Source organism: Chiloscyllium punctatum, chromosome 18 (genome assembly GCF_047496795.1).
Source record: "Chiloscyllium punctatum isolate Juve2018m chromosome 18, sChiPun1.3, whole genome shotgun sequence".
In the NCBI taxonomy this organism is placed as follows: domain Eukaryota; kingdom Metazoa; phylum Chordata; class Chondrichthyes; order Orectolobiformes; family Hemiscylliidae; genus Chiloscyllium; species Chiloscyllium punctatum.
The window spans coordinates 96,697,721-96,703,720 of record NC_092756.1 but is presented as its reverse complement, the minus strand read 5'-3'; positions in this window follow the sequence as shown (position 1 = coordinate 96,703,720).

Below are 6,000 nucleotides of genomic sequence, written 5' to 3'. Positions count from 1 at the left end.
AGGACACACAACACAGGACACACAACACAGGACACAGAACACACAACAGAGAACACACAGCACAGGACACACAACACAGGACACAGAACATAAGACACAGAACACACAACACAGGGTGCAGAACACAGAACACACAACACAGGACACACAACACAGGACACACAACACAGAACACACAACACAGGACACAGAACACACAACACAGGACACAGAACACAGGACACACAACACAGGACACACAACACAGGACACAGAACACAGGACTCACAACACAGGACACAGAACACAGGACACACAACACAGGACACACAACACAGGACACACAACACACAACACACAATACAGGACACAGGACAGAGAACACAGAATACACAACACAGAACACAGGACAGTACAGCACAGGAACGGGCCCTCTGGCGCACTATGATGTGCCAAACATGACACCAAATTAAATGCATCCCTTCTGCCTGCCATTACTCCATATCCCTCCATTCCTTGTATATTTATGTCTAATCTAAAGGTTTCTTAAATGCTCCCATTGTACAGGTCATTCTGCTATAACGCATATTTCATCAAAGCATAATGCAACTGACCAATAGGGGACACTGTTTCTAAAGCACAAACTTTTAAAACATGTACCGGCTATAGTGCAATTGCATCACCACCACTGAGTGTTATTTGTAGTGCATGATTCTTGTAGAATGCAGCGTCACACAGGAACACAACTATTGCGCTATAGAAGAAATAACTGTATCTGCCTTCACCAACACCCCTAGCAGTACGTTCCAGACTCTCAGTGTATTAACCTTGCCTCTCACATTGCCTTTGAATTTTCCCCCGGCTCACTTAAATGCATCCCCTAGTATTAGTCATTCCAATGCTGGGAACAAGATCCTAACAGTCAATCCTATCTATGCATCTCATAATCTTATAGACATCTACCAAGTCACCTTGGTTGTAGGAACACTCGTGAGTCTTAAAGCAAAGTTAGCAATTAGGAACAAACTTCATGAGTGAGGTACACATTCTTACTAACATGATGAAACAACATAGCAAATACACTCTACAGATTTTAAGCTTTCTGACTTTTGTCACCCAAGTTCACATGACATTATCAGATTGATTACAATCTGTTGTATAAGATAATGATTCTGAAAGGGTTAATGTTACTAGTTACATTGAGCCAGACATAACATGTTATGTCTGGCTCCTGAGAGGCTTTATGCATAATTAGACCTAGCAGTCATTATAACTTGTCACGACTGTGATCATGTCATAAATGACATAGAGTCATAGACATGTACAGCACGGAAACAGACCCTTCGGTCCAACCCGTCCATGCCAACCAGATATCCCACCCCAATCTAGTCCCACCTGCCAGCACCCAGCCCATATCCCTCCAAACCCTTCCTATTCATATACCCATCCAAATGCCTCTTAAATGGTGCAATTGTACCAGCCTCCACCACTTCCTCTGGCAGCTCATTCCATACACATACTGCCCTCTGCGTGAAAATGTTGCCTCTTAGGTCTCTTTTAAATCTTTCCCCTCTCACCCTAAACCTATGCCCTCTAGTTCTGGACTCCCCCACCCCAGGGAAAAGACTTTGTCTATTTATCCTATCCTTGCCCCTCATAATTTTGTAAACCTCTATAAGCCTTGTTAAGACTCCCAAGTGGTAACTCATGTATCATTACTAATTAGATTAACCTTTAGAGTCAGCCAGGAAAGGAGAATGGGTTTCAGGACTCTATTCCAGCCACAATAGACAACAGAGCTTAATGTAGTCTCAAATATTAAACATTTCAGAAACATTAGCATACAAAGAAGAAACTCCACGCTGCAGAACCTAACCATAAATCTTGCATTCCTGGTGCCGTACAGTAGGAAGGCTGCAATGTCAGAGGAGCTGTCTTTCAGAGGAGAATTGAGGTCTTCCCTATCCTCTAATCGCAAGAATCAAAGAAGATTCTCTCCACTGTCCTAGTACCTCGATCAACATCACAAGGTTAGATCATCAAGCTGGGATCTTGCTGTGCACAAATTGGTTGCCATGTTTCAGACAATTTGTTTACATTCATTCACAGGATGAGGGCATCACTGGTCAGGCCAGCATTTATTGCCCATCCCTAATTACCCAGAGGGCAACTAAAAGCTAACCACATTGCTGTGGGTCTGGAGTCACATGTAGGCCAGACCAGGTAAGGGAATGGCAGCTTCCTTCCCTAAAGGACATGGCTCCAGAGATAACACTTCAGAAAGTTCTTCATTGACTGTGATGTATGATAGGATGTTCTGGGTCATGAAATGCACTGTGGAAATGCACAGCTCCATTTTTCTTCCTCTGGAGAGACTCCTCACCACTTTCCCCCAGCCCATCCCTCCCCTTCACAGCTCACTAACAACGCTCAGACTCTCTGTACCACACAGGAGCACTCAGAGTTCACAGGCTGGTGATATTCAGAGGTAACAACAACAGCTTGCATTTGGATAGTGCTGCAGTTGAGCTGAGCATGCTCCCCATCTATAGACATGCTACCTCACGATTCCGTTTCAGGAGAGACCCTCAAATCTACGACTGAGTCCCACAACTTTACATCAAGGTTATCATCATAAACCTGTCTTCAGAATATAACAAGGTCGCTATGTGGGTGTGGTCACCGAGAATGCATCTTCCTGGTAAAGGGCTTTGGATGAGTACTGACATGGAAGGCCTTGCAGGGTAATGGGGAGTAAGCCTGAAGGCAAATGTACTTCTATAATACAGATAGTACAGACACAATGGCTGAATGGTCACCATCTGTATCACTCTCTAGTTTAGAAAAGAACACAGCCAGCGATCAAAGAGTATTGGAGGGGCTACAGGTGGTTCCAGAAATAGGGAGAGATGTAGGGGCTGGAGGAGGTTACAGAGATAGGGAGAGGTGTAGGGGCTGGAGGAGGTTACAGAGATAGGGAGAGGTATAGGGGCTACAGGTGGTTCCAGAGATTGGGAGAGGTGTAGGGGCTGGAGGAGGTTACAGAGATAGGGAGAGGTGTAGGGGCTGGAGGAGGTTACAGAGATTGGGAGAGGTGTAGGGGCTGGAGGAGGTTACAGAGATAGGGAGAGGTGTAGGGGCTGGAGGAGGTTACAGAGATTGGGAGAGGTGTAGGGGCTGGAGGAGGTTACAGAGATAGGGAGAGGTGTAGGGGCTGGAGGAGGTTACAGAGATTGGGAGAGGTGTAGGGGCTGGAGGAGGTTACAGAGATTGGGAGAGGTGTAGGGGCTGGAGGAGGTTACGGATATAGGGAAAGATATTGGAGGTCTGGAATGCACTGCCTGGGGTGCGGGGGAGAGTGTTGAGGTGGGAGCACTTGAAGTGTCATAACATTCAAGGTCCTGGGCCTCGTGCTGGAAGGTGGGATTATTATCAGTAGTAGTATATTTAGGCAGTACAGACCCAAATGACTGGAGGTCCTTTATGATTTTATGACAAGGATAAAATTATGGACATCACATTCCAGCTGCTGGTTTTTTGCCAGTTGGGAGAAGGACAGAATAGCCCATGGGATTATTCACAACCATAAACAAATACTGAATTCCCAGTGTGAATACATGTGTTGTCATCTTGTCAATGTCAATGCTTTGAGTAGTCGTTCAGAAGAGGAATCCAGCACATGGGCACCCACTTGTGGCAGAAACGTGTATGGCATAAAATTTGTTCATTCTTGGAGCGTCAAGTGTCACTGGCCAGCATCTATCATCCATCCCGAATTGGCCCTTGAGAAGATGGATTTGAGAGTCAGTCCCTTGGAGTGGAGGTAGACCCATAGCATTCCAGGATTCTGGCCCAGCGACACTGAAGGAAAGGAGGTATATTTCCAAGTCGGGTGGTGTGTGATTCCTCATAGAGTCCCCACAACGTGGGGGCAGGCCATTCAGCCCATCAAGTCCACACAAACCCTCTGGAGGCCGTTCCTCCCTATCCCATAACCCACAGCCCACAGAACCTGCACATCTTTGGACTGTGGGAGGAAATCGGAGCACCCGGAGGAAACCCACACAGACACGGGGAGAATGTACAGATTCCACACAGGCAGTCACCCCAAGGCTGGGATTGAACCCAGGTCCCTAGCATTGTGAGGCAGCAGTCCTAACCACTGAGCCATCGTGCTAATCCAGCTTGGAGTGGAATTTTCAGGAGTTGGCATTCCTGTGCATCTGGTGCCCTTGATCTTCTAGATGGCAGTGGTCACGGCTTTGGAAGGTGCTGTCTGAGGAGCCTTGGTGAATTGGAAAAGCCAGGAGTTCCTCTGCACCACTCAGAACAACCAATAATGGCTTCCTGTGTTTAATGTAAAACATTGAAGATTGAAAAAAGGAAAAACCACATGAGGCTACTTCATGAGAGGCATTTGAAGTCAACTCTGATGTCTTTTTTTTTTGACCAACATCAACCACCCAACTTGCATTTACATAGCACCTTTGACAGAGTAAGATGTCCCAAGATGTTTTCCAAGATTATAACCAAACAGAATTTAATATTGAGTCGCATTAGGTGACTGTTGATTAGAGATTAGATTCCCTACAGTGTGGAAACAGGCCCTTCAGCCCAACAAGTCCACACTGACCCTCTGAAAAGTAACTCACCCAGACCCACTTTCCTCCGCCTAATACACCTAACACTATGGCCAATTCATCTGGCCTGCACATTTTTGGATTGATGGAGGAAACCAGAGCAAACCCACACAGACACAGGGAGAATGTGCAAACTCCACACAGACAGTAGACCAAGGCTTGAATCGAACCCAGGTCTCTGGCGCTGTACAGTTGCAGTGCTAACCACTGAGCAGCCGTGCCACCCCAAGATGACTAAGACCCTGCTCAAAGCAGTGAGTGTTAAATGAGGAGAGAGAAAGGGGTAGGGAGGGTCACTATTACTGAGACTAGTTTTTAGAAGGAGATCCATTAACTATCCTCAAATTGCACCAACTACCTGGGTAGGATTATGAACCTGTGTCCCCATTCTGTGGCACGGAGACAAATATTGACCGCGCTTGGAGGACCATCAACTCAATGAATGAGGCTCTTTGGTCTGCCTGAAACTTGTTGATCTTCCAGAGCAAGGAGTTGACCCTGACCGAGTGATGCAGACTGGTACATTCCAAGGTCCAGGACCACGTGCTGAGGGAAGCACTAAAGCCTGGGCAGCTGCTGCCAAGGCACAGTGGGGAAAGACCACCTTCTGAGGTCTTTCTGCCAAAGTTAAATAAGACCGTAAGACATAGGAGCAGAAATTAGGCCATTCAGTCCATCGAGTCTGCTCCACCATTCAGTCACTGCTAAGTTTCTCAACCCCATTCTTCTGCTTTCTCCCCGTAACCCTTGAGCCCCTTGACAATCAAGAACCTATCTATCTCCATCTTAAATATACTCAATGACCTGGCTTCCACAGCCTTCTCACAACTCTCTGGCTGAAGAGGTTTCTCCTTATCTCCATTCTAAGAAGTCTTCTCTTTATTCTAAGGCTGTGCCCTTGGGTCCTAAATCTCTCCTACCAATGGAAACATCTTCACAAGGGACTCAAGTTCGATTCCAGCCACAGGTGACTGTCTGTGTGGAGTTTGCACATTCTCCCCATGTCTGCGTGGATTTCCTCCGGGTGCTCCAGCTTCCTCCCACAGTCCATAGATGTGCAAGTTAGGTGACTTGGCCATGCTAAATTGCCCATAGTGTCCAGGGATGTGTAGGTTAAGTGCATTAGTCAGGGAAATATAGGGGAGGGGAATGGGGGTGGGTGTGTTACTCTTCGGAGGGTTGTGTGGACTTGTTGGGCCAAATGGCCTGTTTCCACACTGTAGGGATTCGATTATGATCTATGATGAACATCCACTCTGTTCAGTATTCTGTAAGTTTCAATTAAATCCCCCCTCATCCTTCTAACTGGGGAGAATTGGGGTCAGTTGACTTATCAGACCCTCCTGGTGCCTCAAGTACATGTAAACATAATCTTGGTCAA